Source organism: Limulus polyphemus, unplaced genomic scaffold, assembly GCF_000517525.1.
Source record: "Limulus polyphemus unplaced genomic scaffold, Limulus_polyphemus-2.1.2 Scaffold21, whole genome shotgun sequence".
NCBI classification, from domain to species: domain Eukaryota; kingdom Metazoa; phylum Arthropoda; class Merostomata; order Xiphosura; family Limulidae; genus Limulus; species Limulus polyphemus.
In genome coordinates, this window is record NW_013665631.1 from 1,012,743 (window position 1) to 1,028,866 (window position 16,124).

Sequence of the window (16,124 nt, forward strand, 5' to 3'; positions counted from 1 at the left end):
AAATAACTACTACATTTGTATAGTTAGCCTATGTTAAATAACGTATATATATATATATATATATATATACTTCTATGTATTGGTAAAAATTATTGTATGTACGTGAGTAAACATTCAAATCATTTATTTTAATTATGTCACAAATCACTGGTATGTCTGTGCTTTTATAGATAAGTAAAAATAATTGTGTTAATATTGTTAAGTATCTTTATATTTGTAAATGCGAGAAAAATATCATATTTATACATTTATGTAAAACAACACTCGAGCATCTATATTCTTCTGTATGTTGAAAAGATAACTTACTGGTGTATTTACTTGAAATATCAAATATGCAACTTTTCTTGTTTATGTATACAATCATCATTCATGTGACATAATTATGTCAAATAGAAGTAACTCAACTGTTCTTGTTTATGTATACAATCATCATTCATGTGACATAATTATGTCAAATACAAGTAGCTCAACTTTTCTTGTTTATGTATACAATCATCATTCATGTGACATAATTATGTCAATTAGAAGTAGCTCAACTTTTCTTGTTTGTGTATACAATCATTAATCTTGTGACATAATTATGTCAATTAGAAGTAGCTCAACTTTTCTTGTTTGTGTATACAATCATCATTCATGTGACATAAATATGTCAAATACAAGAAGCTCAACTTTTCTTGTTTATGTACCACATGAATGATGATTGTACATATTTATGTCAAATAGAAATAACTCAACTTTTCTTGTTTATGTACACAATCATCATTCATGTGACAAAATTATGTCAAATAGAAGTAACAACTTTTCTTGTTTATGTATAACTAGATGTAACACAACTTTTTCCACGATTAAGCCGTGCTTTTATGACCATTAAACCAGCTTAACATTAGAAATATTTTCTCAACAGAGATTCGCATGAAGTACAACAGAATTTGTATCTTTAATATATTTACTTTTATTGTTTAATAAATAAGTTGTACTAGACTCTGGTTTTCAAAAAATAATAATTAATTTAAACTACGATTTCACTTTCGTCTCGTTAATTTGATTAGATATAAACTACTGCGCTGAACAGTAATGATAAATCTAAACCTGTGCAGAGTTGAGTTTTACAACTGAAAATAATGAAAATCTTTATTTCTGTCGTTGAGCTTTAATATTTCCGTGTTGTATTAATGATAATATATAACTTTAAGTATCGATTTCGGCTTATCAGGAGATAAGACAAGAAAAATAATCTGTGCTGTGTTTATTTACACATCAGAGTTTTTTATTGTTGATATTTCCAATCTTAAAAGTATATTTGAGCACACGAGCTAAACGGACAGGTCAGATAGCTCTAAGATTCACGTATAGCCGTCCAAAATTTTTAACTACTGGCCAACGAGAGGGCAACCATCCAGTAGCACCCAACACCAAAAGGACTTTATCTGTCTTGGAAGTGAACAACGAGACTGTCTGTCACTCTTTAACGTATCCACAACGGAAATTTTGGAGAGTGATCAATAGCATTGCGGTGCGAACATTGAATGCTCTGTCTCGCAGCACGCCACGCTAACGTCTAGTTCTCTGTGCCGCAGCACGCCACGCTAACGTCTAGTTTTTGTCCCGCAGCACGGCACGCTAACGTCTAGTTCTCTGTCCTGCAGCATGGCACGCTAACGTCTAGTTCTGTGTCCTGCAGCATGGCACGCTGACATCTAGTTTACTGTCCGTAGCACGGCACGCTAATCACTAATTCTCTGTCTCGCAGCACGCCACGCTAACGTCTAGTTCTCTATCTCGCAGCACGGCACGCTAATCACTAATTCTCTGTCTCGCAGCACGGCCCGCTAACCACTAATTCTCTGTCCCGCAGCACGCCACGCTAACGTCTAGCTCTCTCTCCCGCAGCACGGTACACTAACGTCTAGTTCTCTATCTCGCAGCACGGCACGCTAACCACTAATTCTCTGTCCCGTAACACGGCACGCTAACGTCTAGCTCTCTCTCCCGCAGCATGCCACGCTAACGTATATTTCTCTGTCTCGCAGCACGGCACGCTAACCACTAATTCTCTGTCTCGTCGCACGGCACGCTACTGTCTAGTTTTCTGTCCCGCAACACGCCACGCTAACGTCTAGTTCTCTGTTTCGCAGCACGAAACGCTAACCACTAATTCTTGTCAATTTCAATTGTGTCATGCTAAAAAATACAAAGTAAAATTATCGCATGAAATGAAAAGGTAGAAGGTTCAACTGAAACCATATTTACACCCTTCATTGATAATGACGATTTTGAATGAAAACATTAAAACTTACATAACATTATACCATTCAACAAAATTAATAAATAATTTTATCATAATTAAAAAAAATGTTCAAATGATATTACAGAAACTTTGTTTCTGCAACTGCCTTGTGAAAAGTCAAAACTTATTCTTAGCCACAAATTACACAGGCCTAAGATGGTTTTATTGTCTTGAAATGTTTACATGTTCTACAGTAATTCCTGTAAGCTGAATCCGAAAGTGATATCCATTTTTCTTCATCACCTACAGATTTTTCGCAAAACGTCATATGTACTTCTACATAAATGAATCATTTTCATTGAAATCGGGTAACATTTTGTTACGCTTAAAATGTTGACAACCACTGGCTATAGATTTCTCTAGACCAATCGCGATGTGAGAGTGCTATCGATCGTTCTAGAACCCAAACATAACAAACATAATAATAAAATATGTTCATACCGGTAAACGAAATAATAATTTGATCTAAGTAAGAGTTTTATTCTTCCCGATTTCTAAAAAATCCTTACGTGATAAAAAAATGAATTTTATTTCCGAAATCTGCGTAGCTGTTATTAAGTCCAAACAACTTTTATGAAGTTTAAATTCGCATGCCTGTGTTATTAATACGAAGAAAAACTGTTCGTTCACATTGCGAAATATTAATTTTTTTCCTCCAAAATACCTTTTAGATCATTAATTTAATTAAGATTTTAACAAATAGTATTACAGAAAGTTTTGCTTCAGCGATTGCTTTGTGAAAGGTCAGAATTTATTCTTAGTCACAAATTATTAACACAGAATAAAACAAAAAAAACTGTTCGTTCAAATGGGAAAGTATTAAATTTTATCCGTCGAGATACGTTTTAGATATTTAATTTAGTTAAGATTTCATCATCACAAGTAAATATTTGTAGCATTTCACTCATAAAATCTTAGGCTGATCAAGATGGATGAAGTAAAATTGGATTCTATTTGAAGCTCAAATCCAGTCTGAATTCTATCGAAAGTGGTATTAAATGTGGGGCTCGTAAAACATTTGAGGACGTGCTTGTTATTGATCTCATGAATTGTTAAAAATTCCAGATTTTTATCCCCCTTACTCGTGATATTACACCTCAGGAAAAAAGAGTTTAATCAAATTCAGTAGACTCAGATTTGTACACAACTAGCACAGTTTACTAAGCCTAGGGTTACCTCATTAGGAGAGTTAAAGAAGACCACACTTACGAACGTATACTTAAGTGAAATACAAGGATAAGAGTCACCTGTGTTCTTTCGCGACGCTAGCTGCAAGTTTTCCTTTCTCTTGTGTTACCTCATCTAGTCTAAATATAGACTGATTCCCGAACTTTATACTTATTCTGTAATATAATGACCAGACGCTACTACAGAAAACACAAGACGAAAATTTGATCCAAGAATGTCAATTTGTCATAACTTTCAGGAAGCCTACTTGTTCTTTTATTTCATTTCTAAATTGTCTTGAGTGTTTTTTAAAATATTTTCTGATAATACACAGATTCAGAAAAATTGTTGTTTGTCGAATTTCGCGCAAAGCTAAACGCTAGCCGTCCTACTTCTGGAGTTACAGACTAGAAAGAGTGTAGTTGGTTAAAACCACACACTACCATATTGTTTGTCGAATTTCGCGCAAAGCTAAACGCTAGCCGTCCTACTTCTGGAGTTATAGACTAGAAGGAGGGTAGTTGGTTAAAACCACACACTGCCACGTTGTTTGTCGAATTTCGCGCAAAGCTAAACGCTAGCCGTCCTACTTCTGGAATTACAGACTAGAAGGAGTGTAGTTGGTTAAAACCACACACTGCCATGTTGTTTGTCGAATTTCGCGCAAAGCTAAACGCTAGCCGTCCTACTTCTGGAGTTACAGACTAGAAAGAGTGTAGTTGGTTAAAACCACACACTGCCATATTGTTTGTCGAATTTCGCGCAAAGCTGAACGCTAGCCGTCCTACTTCTGGAGTTATAGACTAGAAGGAGGGTAGTTGGTTAAAACCACACGCTGCCAATACGTCGACTACTCTAATCAAATAGTGGGGTTTAACTGTAACTCTTATAACGCAGCTACGGCCAGAAAGTTCGAATGATGATTTATTTTTATATTTGTTTTTAGTAGTAACGGATCACGAACCCTGGACCATGCCATGCTGACCATTGAGCTGCGCTTCGCCTATGCAGGATATAAACGATTACAAAAATGATTTAAAAACAACATCTGTTTTGTCTGTTTCTCGCATGAATAAAAGTTTTATCCATTTACTTAGCGATTTTTTGAAATGTTAGATCACAGAGTGAATGTCACACTTGTTCACTATTATTTCAAACATTTCTGTAGAAAATTTCATACCTGTTTATGTCCTACATTACATAACCGTCATGTTTAAATACGTTAAGAAAAAATCACTTTTATTAGAAAAGAATCTTTCTCGCAGATAACTTTATTTTCCATGAGAAATACTGAAGATATGATAACTGAGCATGAGGTTCTTAGAATCGCTTATATTTTCAACAATGCAAGGAAAGCCGCAAAATTTTCAAGGAAAAATTGGCAAACAGTAGTTTCTAATTTAAAACAAGGATATACTGTTTGAAATTTATAAAAAAAAAAATATTTTTAATTTACACTTGTGTTTGATATTTGTTGAACTATTTAATAAATATCTCTACTAACCGTTGTTATAAACTGATTCATACTTTATCAATTGGTGCCGGGCGTAGCTACGTAGTTAGTGTGCCAGGACTGTAATCCCGAGAATTCATGATTCGTAACTTGTTTCCCTCAAAACTTGCTCCACAGCTTGAGACTGTTGGGTTTGTATAAGAGTGACGGTCATATTCTACTATTTGATGAAATATGAATGAGCTGAGAATTGGTGGGGATTATACCTGTCCTTCCTATAGTCTATCAGTTTAAAATTAGGGGCAGATATGTGTATATAATCCTTCTGAACTTTTGCGCAAAATTCTAAACAAAAAACAACAGAAAAAGAAGATTATATATATATATATATATAAAAGATAAACTACAAGAAATTTTCGTGTTCCTAAGTAGCTTAACGTGTAAAGTACGCATGTAACATGATCCTTATGGAGGGTTCACGTCGTTAAGCTTGCCGGTTTGCAGGATAAGTGTGTATACATTCACTTTGGTGCCGTGACAACAGTAGGATAGGAGTTATTCCTTGATTCTCGCTGATATTGAAGCTTAAAGATAACACACTATTGTGTTGTGTGTCTTCGGGTTCAAGTTAGCCGTTACTCATTAGTTGAAATAAATCCGCAGTAAAGTAAATTAAATATAGAAGTAGCAATTATTATGTTTATTAAACTGCACCCACTAATCAGACTACTAGACTTTGTCTGGTTAAAAAAAAAACTACGGAATAAACATAACACTTTAACTACGAACTTCACATATGTTTGTTTTTTTGTTCGAGTAGGTAGCAAGTCAGTGCTTGGTTAGTTAATTAAATGCGGTTAATGTTAATCAAAGTGTCAAGATGGAATTAAAAATGATAAAAAAATAGTCATTTCAAAATCCCCGAAGCTGAATTCATTAGGGAAACGAAAAGAGAGGCAGAAAATGAAAGAAATTATATGTATTTCATAAATACGCCGACTTTTTTGGGTCACTGCACATGGTGCCGCTTCCTTGTCAGAATAATGCTTGTAAGAAGAAATTAATACAATTATAATCATGGCAACAGACTTATGTTCCTGGTCTGTATTGGCCTCTTAATAAACACAGTGCCAGCTGTTCTGAATCGATTACTTTAGTGTTCTTGTTAGGCTGCAGCCAAATAATTAGTATGAGTTTGACATCTAAGTATATGTGTTTGGAAATCAACCATGCTGACCATCGATATTTGCCAACAACTGTTTGTCAAACAAATATGGCACATCGCACGTGGTTCTGACATTTCCACTATCTATAACACGGTAATATCGGTACTCTGAAACGTATTTGTATCGCAACTAAAAGTAATAAGCTCATGTATAACAAGTTGTTTATGGCCCAATAAAGTGTATTGAATGGTTGATTTTCTTATCTTATTCACAGGTCTAAAGATATGCCGATACTGGACAACGTTAACTTGATTCTGAAAAATCAATATTTGCTCGGATTGTCAGAAGAAGAGATGTGGCCACGTATTTTGCGTGAAGGACTATGAAACTGAGGGTTCATGGTTCGTGACGTGTTGGCGCAAAAACACAATCCGCTCTTTGAGGCCAGGGATGCGCTATAATACTGACAGCCAAACCCTCATTATTAGATCAGACAAATGTTTCTCAAGACTTGGGGGTTGGTGCTGTTGACACGCAGCCTTGTCTTTAATCTATGAGCTCAATACTAGGGACGGCAGATAGCTCTTGCTTAAGCAACATTTTGAAAGAAGCAAACAATAGGAATATTAGATTATAAAAAAACTAATATGGAAATATATATATATTCGAACATAAAGTACATATTACAGTCTTTCAGATACACATTATTGTGTTTGTTTTTCAAAAACGAATCTTCATTTTCAGGAAGACCACATGATGTTTATATTTTACTGTCTATTGTTTTCAGCTTTAACATACAACGTGTTATCTCGATAGATGAATATGGTTACATCAATAGTAAAGTTAATATGGGCCCCCCAGAGGCACAGCGATATGTCTGCGGACTTACAACGCTAGAATCCGGGTTTCGATACCCGTGGTGGGCAGAGAACAGATTGTCCATTGTGCAGCTTTGTGCATAATTATGGTGGATTATGCATAGATAATCGACTATATTTCAGAATATCATTTAATGGTTTTTAAAAGAATAAAGTCAATGAGTTTTTTATGCTAGCAAAGCGCGTGTTCTCGTTCTGAACTCACAGCTTTAAGATGATCTGTTTTGTAATTCATTAGGACGAGAGATATGTTTAATTATTTTCGAGAAACTTTAAGACCAGTTACCTGTATTTAACAAGATTTTTTTAACCCGACTGATTAACTTATGGTTTACTCGTTTTTTCTAAAAATCATAAAAACGAGTAAATAAATTAATGTTTGAATTAACGTCTGAAACTTTTTAAGATCTTAAAGGAATTTTGTCTTTCGAAAAGCGATGACTTATCTTTAAAATATGCGTGTAATTGTAAAAGAAAACTATCGTTAAAAGCTCCGAATATGAGAGATAAGAAAAACTGGTCACTTAATAATAATTTTTTTTCAGAAGAAAGTCTTATTCTGAGAACAACTGTTCCACCATTATTTTTTTAGAATATCATTGTTTAATGCTAGGCCACACGATTGATTGAATGTATTCAAACAACAGCTAGACAAATTAACAAAACCTTTGTCCCTATAACAATTAATAGATCAATGATTATAGAGATATTGATTCATTTATTAAAGTGGGTTTGAACTACAGCGAATATAAAATGTAACGTAGGTAAATTAGAAACGGTCACGAGCACGTTTCTATATATATACCAGAAAGAAACTTATGAGCCACTAGAGGAGACAATATGTCGTTTATGATTGCATGTTTATGATGAGAGAAACTTGATATCTAGCTGTAAAACTTTGTTTAGAATATTTTAAAGTATTCTTTCTGTTCTATAAATCAAAAGGCAATGTAAACTAAGGGAAAAGAAGAAATTTACATATTCATTAGCGCCTTCATTTTCTCAACCAATGAGAAAAACTTTTCAGTTTGAAACAATACCGACAAGTTTATGTTTGCTTCTCTGACTGAAGAGATGGACGTGAGAAGAAATTCTTAAAAATAAATCAGGGTCTCTTGTAAAACTGGCTTTCATGTTCTGATCATCAGCGTGGCATCATAGAAAGTATAATGGATATCGTTGGACAACAGCGATCGTTTTCTGATCAGCACCAAGAGGTCTGATGTGGACGATAAATGAGAATGAAGCTCGGTCGAGAAAACATTGGTCTATAAAATCTTTGTTTATTTTTTATGTTTCCACACGAAAACAAAAGAACGCTGTCCAACATAGTGTTTACTACCATAGGATTTTTATTGGGTTCTTCACAACTTAAGCACGCCTATTTCTTTGGCAAACACCCGATACATTGGGATAGCATTATACTGTCGAAAAACTTACCACGAAATCGATCAGACTTCCAACGGTGTGTGGTGACAACTGTTCCTAAGTGTCTCTCGCTTACTAATCTAAACTAATATTTTTTCATTAAACTAGTATCTCAGATTACAGTTCAGTTATTGTCATGACTAGTGAAGAAAAATTACTATTTCTTATTGGAGGCTATAGACCAGCAGTCACGACCAGTATAGTATCTTTTATTTGTTTATTCTACTAATCCTAAAGATTTAACGTTAAGAAACGGATTTTTGTTAGAGCATCATTCTATAAATGGATAGAATTATATGAAATGATTAACTTGCAGTTCACTTCTTCTACTACTATTTTAATATGACGATGTTCAACAACCAACATTAAATGCTTCACTTTGAACGTTGTATCCTAATACATTTTGTTCACACATAAAATACAAAAAATAATTACACTTAAATGAAGTAAAACATGGTTAATTGTTTTGTTGATCAGTAGAAGAAACTTTCAAAATCCGGCATATTTCAAGAACATTGATAGAGCACATCTGAAATCGAGCAAAGCAGGATCAAATTATTTGAATTGCACAGGGTGGTATTTGATTATTTTCTTGATTAGCACTAATTACAAAATTGTTACGCCCAATAATTAATTTGCTCATAATGTAATTTTAAACTCCATTAACAAATTACATTCATTTTGTTCTAATGTTTTCACATTGATATTATAAAGATATTTATTAGTAGTAGTTTTAAGGCAAATATTTACTTTAAATAGTAATGTACATTATATAACAGCTTTTATAAAATTGTGCTTAGATATTTGCTGTTATATAAAAACTTAAGTGCTACAATTGTTGCACAATGCTCTAAATATACAAACGATAAAGATTCAATTGTTACTGATCACAAGAAGACGAATGAAGTATACATTATTCTTGCTCATTTCTGCATTAATTTATTATATTGTGTTGCATTACACGATCATGAAATTAAACAATTAAAGTTAAAGCACATATAATGCCCCTCCCCCCGGTTACTCAGTGTAAGGCTGAGGACTTATAACGCTAAAAATTGAGTTTCGATAGCTGTGGTGGACAGAGTACAAATAACCTTCTGTTTAGCTTTGTGCTTAACAACAGACAAGTAAACAAAATCATAAATGATATTCAAGTATCCACTTTGATGGGAAATATTGGTTCAAAAAAACATATATCACACGCAGAAAATAAACAAAGAAGTTGCAACGTGAATAATACTTAGAAATATAGATTGAGAGGGAAAAAAAGGAAAACATTATTTCGCAATTATATGATATCGTCACCAGTACTTATCTCTATTGCACCAAAAAATGGTAATAGAGAGCGTCCACTAGTATACCAATTTCATGCTAAGATACAGGGTATTGTTTATCACATCACTGTAATTAACTATAAAATAAATTAGCTTTCGAGCCTCGCTATTACAGGCTTTTGAGAAATACATGGATGTTTAGAATATTTCTGAGCATTCAGTTGCTAGGATACTTAGATTTTCGATCATTTATTTTGGGTGTTTTTAAATATATAAATCGTTTCAACCTTTTTTATTTGATACGCCTAAGTCTCAAATAGCAATACATTTGGTCAATTCTCAACATTGTTTTACTCTAGTAATAAAAACTTTTATTTGGTGTTAATTTATTATAACAACCTTTTGAAAATATCCATTTTAATTCACATTTATTTCAACAACGAACGTCGTACATCACATGCTTACATGCCTTAATCATGCATCAATCCACACGTAAAATTAATTTTTGAAAATACAAGAAGAAGATACAATATTATATTATGAATCTCCAGGCCACGACGTGGGAAACTTTAATTTTTCATTTCTGCTGTAACATAGGTCAGATTATGGTTCATAGATGCAACAAAGAAGGCGAAAAAATTGTTAAAACAATAAGGTATATGAAATGTATTTTCTTTTGACTTGTTCAACTACCTTTTCTATACAAGTATTCTTTACTACCAAAGTGGTTACTCCACCTGATTTAATTATTTCTTCTGATACGATTGCATTTTGTCTTCTAAAAGATTACTTTGTTACTTTTTACAAATACGACACAGCTTGCGATGTTTACTTTTTACAAACACGACATAGCTTGCGATGTTTACTTTTTACAAACTACGACATAGCTTGCGATATTTACTTTTTACAAATACGACATAGCTTGCGATATCTACTTTTTACAAATACGACATAGCTTACGATGTTTACTTTTTACAAATACGACACAGCTTGCGATGTTTACTTTTTACAAATACGACATAGCTTGCGATGTTTACTTTTTACAAATACGACATAGCTTGCGATGTTTACTTTTTACAAATACGACACAGCTTGCGATGTTTACTTTTTACAAACACGACATAGCTTACGATATTTATTTAAGTCATTCACCACATAGTGATGATATTCTAAGGAGTAGTACGTAAACTGCCACACAGTGGCTCAGCGATAAGTCTGAGGACTTATAACACTAAAAATTGAATTTAGATACCTGCAGTTGGAAGAACACAGAAAGAATAGAGGTAACGGCACGGTTCATTTAAAACAGATTTTCATCCGCCCAGAGTCACTATTTTGTGCATAATTAATAAGTATTGCTCATTATCATTATTACTCAGTCGATCAGTGAAAGTTACCTTGATATATCTATATATATATAGTTGGAGAATAATGTTCTTACAGTTTGGCTTTTTAGTCATCTTTCCTCACTAATCATCAGAAGTATTAACTTAATACAGCTGACACCCAGTAGAAAAGAAATTTAATTACGTGAAAAAGAATCCGCTAAGACTTGTCTAACCGTTTTCTTTCAATACAACTGGGTTAAAATGCTGGTTCATGCAGAATGTATTTTTGTTCAATCAGTTTCTTTTTAAATATACTAATATCATGAACCACGATAGTGGTTCATAATAGGGATCGCAATGAATTGCACAAAACATTAAAGAAGGTTGGAGCAAAACCCATCGTCAACAGTAAAAATTCAGTTCAAACAATACTTTAAACCTTTACTATTGATTGCTAAGGCTGTACACATATAAAGATGTACAAAAAGCACGCATATTATAATTACAACGAAATGAAAATCTGCCAAAATGGCCCATTTGTAATTCTTTTTCTTTTTATTCTTTGCCAGGTATATATGACTTGGTATATTGCACCCAAAACTCTTGGAGAATACTAAATAAGGTACTGCGAAGGTCGTAGTGGTATTGAAAAGTCGATTTAATTCATATATATTTTACCTAAGTTAAAAAACATCATAATTCTATTTTAAACGATGTTATAGTTACCCCTTGAAGTTAGCTTTTTCATAAAAATCTGGTGATCCTTTAAAAAGCATAAGTACAGGGTGAAACAAGAATTACCAGGCAATAATAGATGAACATTAAATGACAGTAATGTGTAGATACCCAATGCTTTGTACACTATACGATAAGTGCCTTTAGGGAGCTAACACCTATATTATGTATGAAATGAAGGAGTAAAAAAAGATTAATACATATAATATTAAATCTTATTACAAACATTCATACAATACTTACTTTAAAAAAGACACAGAGGTTTATTTAATGTGATGCTTTAGACAGATGTGTTTTATTTGAAATGGCTGCTTTTTTGCGCTTAGTGAGGGCTATGTCTTAGTCTATGCATATATTTGCCCATTGCTATGCCTTATATATAGAGAATTTAGTCACACAGAAATTATAAATGCACACTATATTCTCAAATAAATCTTCATGAAAATCTCCAGCTGCAGCTTAACATTTTACAACTCTAACTAATACGATCAAATAGTAAATAGCCATAGTAAATCATCATGAACCGTATCAGCTAGCTATTAGCTATGTTTATTATTATTACAATGTATAAGATTAACTACCATTTCAGTTGAGCATAAAAAAAGCCAGTAAACAAGATAAATAAACAATTTCGGAATTTAAAAACCTACAAATAGGGATCGTAAAAATAGTAAGGAAACAAGACTGGAGATACTGTATAAATTATTTACTCAAACTACAAACCCCTATTTTGGCTCCACCAATTGCAGTTCTAGGTAACATAGTTCTAGGGATTTGTATTTTGAATAAATAATGTCTACAGTATCTCCAGTCTTCCCTACTTTTTTACGACCTTTGTTTGCAGGTTTTTAAGTTCCCAGTTTTATATTTATCTTGTATACAAAGAAAAAAAAACAGTTGTTATATATATTTTGCTAATCTTTTTTTTTGTATTTAGAAATAAAACTTAGCTGCTGTCAAAATCACGACAATATATTTTTTTGCTAAAACATTTACTTATTCCTGTTTGGCAGTATGAAAACCACAATATAAAACTAACAATCGTAATAGCTTTACATAAAGCCAAATACGTCTGTATGATTTATTCTAAACAATTACTTATTATGTTGTTGTTTTTCACACAAAGCTACACAATGGGATATATGCGTATAGCCTTCCCTAATTTTGAACCAATAAACTAAAGAGAAGGCAGTTAATGAGTACCACCTGGCGCCAACTATTAGGATACTGTTGTCAGACCGAACAGTGGGATTTGGCTGCCACTCTTGTAACCCAGAGATAGGCCCCAAAATGCGGAGCGTGCTTTTGCCACAACGGGACTTAAAGGGTGAATCTTCGGATTCACAATCCGAGCTCGCTAATTACTAGGCTAAATAGATTGTTCTTTGTAGTCTAGAACATTATTTTTTCTAAACTATTTTATTAAGGGGTTAGAGATCTGTTAAAGCTAAGTTTGCTATTTATTATTTTGTTAATATTTTCAAAAAAGACGATAACAAACAAAAAATATATGGATGAAAAATATGAACTAACATAGGACGAGTTACTTAAAATCAACCGAAGATTTAAAAGTTCTTTAAGATTTTTATTATGTATTTCTGTAAAATTTTGTAAGATGGTAAAAAATAGAAATTTAGTCAAATTTTTTAAAACCGCAGTTCACTGTTACTTGCCTCACATAAACAGACTAACAACTATTAAATACTATCTTCCATAGTACAAGTAAATTAATTGTTGCACACATTTTATGGGAAATTAGCCGAAAACTAGCATTAGAAAGAAATATTTCATACGTTAGATGAATCTAAAATAGGTTTCAAATTTTCGAAAGTTTAATAAATCACATGGCATGACTGGCTCTGTTATAAAGATATGTAAGAGCCTGTCTGTCCCCAGTATAACAATATATATGAGTACAAACCTCGATATATCATTAAGTTCCCAAGTAAATTAATTAGTATTTTCTAAGCCTTTGTTCTTATTTTAATCTGTTTTAAATATATCGAACAAAAATTTTCTGAGGACAAAATTTTCTAATTATTGATTTTCCAAGTACGTATGTCATAATAAACTAATATGTTCATATGATGTTTTTATCTATCTAGCTAACTCTCTCTCTCTCTATATATATATATAAATAAAATTTATATGTTTTCTTTGAATTCAGCTTCCATTTCTCAAGCACCAGTATGCGACTGGCGACTGTTTAACTGTAAAGGTATTGAAGTCTTGAGTCTGTATACACTACTGCTGATGTGGCTACGGCTGCCTTTATACCTAGTGAGATTGAGGTGTATTATAAGGAACGATAAAGAGATATGCGTTTCTTATCTTAATCGTTTTTAGAATAACTTTAATCCTTTATCGAAATTAATCACATAGGCATTAATTCCACTGATCAACTAAATACTAAATACTAAATCAACTAAATAGATCAACTAAACAAGTCGGGCAAACTTCTGATCAGCGGATAGACAACTTTATGAGGATTCTGTCTCATTTTTCATTAATTGCAACATCAAGCTCTCTGACGTCGTGTTGTGGGTTAAAACGTTGACATAAAGGGCATCCAAAGAGGTCTCAGAGGTGTGTTCTAGGATTTAGATCAATTCTTCTTGTTGGTCAGTTTATGAGTTCTATGGTTTCTGGTTTACGTTAGCCCATTACAATACTGACACTATAACACCAGGCATGATTCTTCATCAGGACATCCGAGAAAAATTGTCCATCTGGGTCCACTAGCCGATAATACATCGCAGAGCAGTGTCTCTGCCCTTGGAAGCCCATTCATACTAATGCTTCACCTTTACAATAACTAAACACCATTAAAACGGTCATATTAAACCATGCTGCACGAAGCACAAATAAATAAAACTGATGAACATTACCATTACACTCTATAAACTTAAATCCAATTCACATTTGTAATCAAACAGCTTGCTAATATAAATAGCATCTTGACAGATACTATATCTGTCGAAGAAGAGCAATGATATTGGTCGAAAAGCCTATTCGGTATTACATATAGCGGATAAGGTGCGATTGACATATCATTATTATACGCTCTTCTTTACTTTCACCCAAAAGCTCTTATTCATAAATGCTGTTCAATTCTGAATTTTCAGAAGCAAATTATTTAATATTATACTCATTATTATATCAACATAACGAACGTTCTTTTTACTCAAATATCATCTACCTTTGAAAAGTAAACGTACCTGGTGGTATTGCTCTCAAGTTTAACAACCTCGAGTTTAATCGAATTGTACAATGTTATGTGTGCAACTGATGGGCTGAATAAGCTCTTCCAGATCTTAAACTGGATGCATGAAATCTGTTTCTTACCATTTGGTTTCAAATAACCTCTCCCCGGAGCCCATATTATGTTCATGGGCAGTGTTCTGTAGATTCTTAATGGTCATGTTGTGGAATTATTAGTTATCACGACTTTGTACATAGCAATCTAGCTACGAACCTTTACACACCAAATAAGCTGACACACATATATCTGTGTTTGCCCAGTTTCCAACCTTCGATATGCTGATAATCTGTGATTTTGTTTTAAACGTAAGTTTAAAGAGTACAGGGTTTATAAGTGAAGCTTTCAGACAGCCAATACTATCAGTGCCCTATGTGCAATGACATTTCAGAATAACATTTATATCCTGCTATTGTTTCTATAGGGAGGAAGAAAGCAATCACTAGGTGATTGTTAGTTTTGAATTTATTAAGTAAGAAATTACCCATCTGTTGACAGTATAATATTTTTCCTGAGGTGTTCTTTGTCAACTCGTTAATTATTATTTTTGGTGACTCATGTCAGGCTTAATCATATGCACCAGTAATTGTCTTAGCCTCTGGTTACTCTTTAGAGGAGATGCTTATAGAAGTCGTGAAAACAGGCACCTTTTTTATGACCAGAAAATTTGTATTTTTCCTGTGTCTTCTAGGTGTTTACATTTTGAAAGAAAGACAAAGTTATATGTCCTTTAATTTATATTTTATCTGTAGTGCGTTTGATTGAATGATTTCTTCCTATATTTGTCATTACCTCAGTTTTGTGCCTTGGTAGGTTTGAAGCACGTTATTTGTTTTGTACATAAGCTCAGAGTGGCACAGCGGTATGTCTGCGGACTTACGACGCTAGAAACCCGTGGTGGGCAGAGTACAGATAGCCTATTGTGTAGCTTTGTGCTTAACTTCAAACAAACAATTTATAAATAAGAATGATTGCTTAAACGTATTTACCCCAGGTAACTAATAATCTTTTCTATAAAACACAATCACCCAAATATTTATTTCAACTGGAATTCAAGCTTAATTCCTGTAAATTGGTGTTTGTTTGTTTGTTTTTGAATTTCGCGCAAAGCTACACGAGGGCTATCTGCGCTAGCCGTCCCTAATTTAG